This window comes from Microtus ochrogaster, chromosome 1 (assembly GCF_000317375.1).
Source record: "Microtus ochrogaster isolate Prairie Vole_2 chromosome 1, MicOch1.0, whole genome shotgun sequence".
Classification (NCBI taxonomy): domain Eukaryota; kingdom Metazoa; phylum Chordata; class Mammalia; order Rodentia; family Cricetidae; genus Microtus; species Microtus ochrogaster.
In genome coordinates this window covers 10,775,994-10,777,250 of record NC_022009.1, presented here as the reverse complement: position 1 = coordinate 10,777,250, position 1,257 = coordinate 10,775,994, and positions in this window count along the sequence as shown.

Sequence of the window (1,257 nt, the reverse complement as noted above, 5' to 3'; positions counted from 1 at the left end):
GGCAAGTCAAAGCAGTTGCTGCCTAGCCTCGGAAGCTGTATTTCACCCCCAGCTTCCACACAGTGGATGGAGAGCGAGGACTCAGACTCCTGGCAAGTTGCCCTCTGACCCCCACAGGAGCACCACGGCACTGGGGTGAGTAGGCACAAACCCAGTGTGCCCCTGAAACTCATCTAACCACAGTCTTTAGCACCTCCTGTGTCACGATATCCTGGTTCACAGCCCATGTAGGGAAGCCAAGGCAGAACAAGGAGCATCATGATGCCGAGGCAGCGGAGGGGTGCTGCTCGCTGGCTTCGTAGTCATTACCTTCAATGGAAACACCCCCATCTGTTTTGTCGATTGATTTCCCCTCTTATTAATTAATTCACTTCTTTTGTGGTTTGCAATGCTACATTTTGAGTCCAGCAAGCAGGGTTTCTTATCTTCTTAATTGGGTGGCTTTTATATGCAGCTCCAACAGAGACCGCACAAAAGTTCAGGAAAGTTAAATACTTCTTGCTGTAAGAGAACAATAGAGAGACCAGAGCTAATGAGACCCAAACTCCAAGGGTGACCAAATAAAACTGAGAGAGCAGGACCCTGGCGAAGGCAAGAAGCTGAAGGATGACCAGCCCAGCTACAATGTCCCATGTAAGAAGTCCGCACTGAAAGGAAGGTGAAGCCGAGATGAAAAACAGATGTTTTGAGTAAAGAATTATAGAGAATTCTTAAGAAACAGCCTCATGTCATCACGACAAGAGACAAGAGCTTGTCGTTAGATGTAAGGTGGCCAGACAGACGTGCCTGAGGAGGCTGACGCTGTTGGAAGTGGTCTGGGGCGATGGAAAATTCCAAGAGCAATTATTAGTAAGAAGCAAAGGCAAAGCTAGCATTAGAGAAGAATGAATGTGTGGGGTACCATCTGCATGCCATGGTGATCTGTCCGACATGCCTTGGCAGTGAGGAACCAGCCAGAGGAAAATGAAGATGTCCCAGAGTGAGTGGCTTAGAGTCTAGCCACAGAAGTGGTTTTGGAAGTCTTTGGGTTGGGGAGTCCCTTTTAAATAGTCTCTGGTGCATTCCAGTCGATGAAGCTAGAAAGTGACTTAGAATAAAGAGTCAAGAGAAGAATCTAGAAAGTCAATGAAAAGTGAAGGCCAGATCAATATGACTGAGAGAGCGGGAGCATAAGAAGTGAAGGGGGGACAGCAATGGAGAGTCCTGAGGACTGCGCAGGCTAGCAACTACTTGTGGCTGGCTAGCTCCTCCATACTT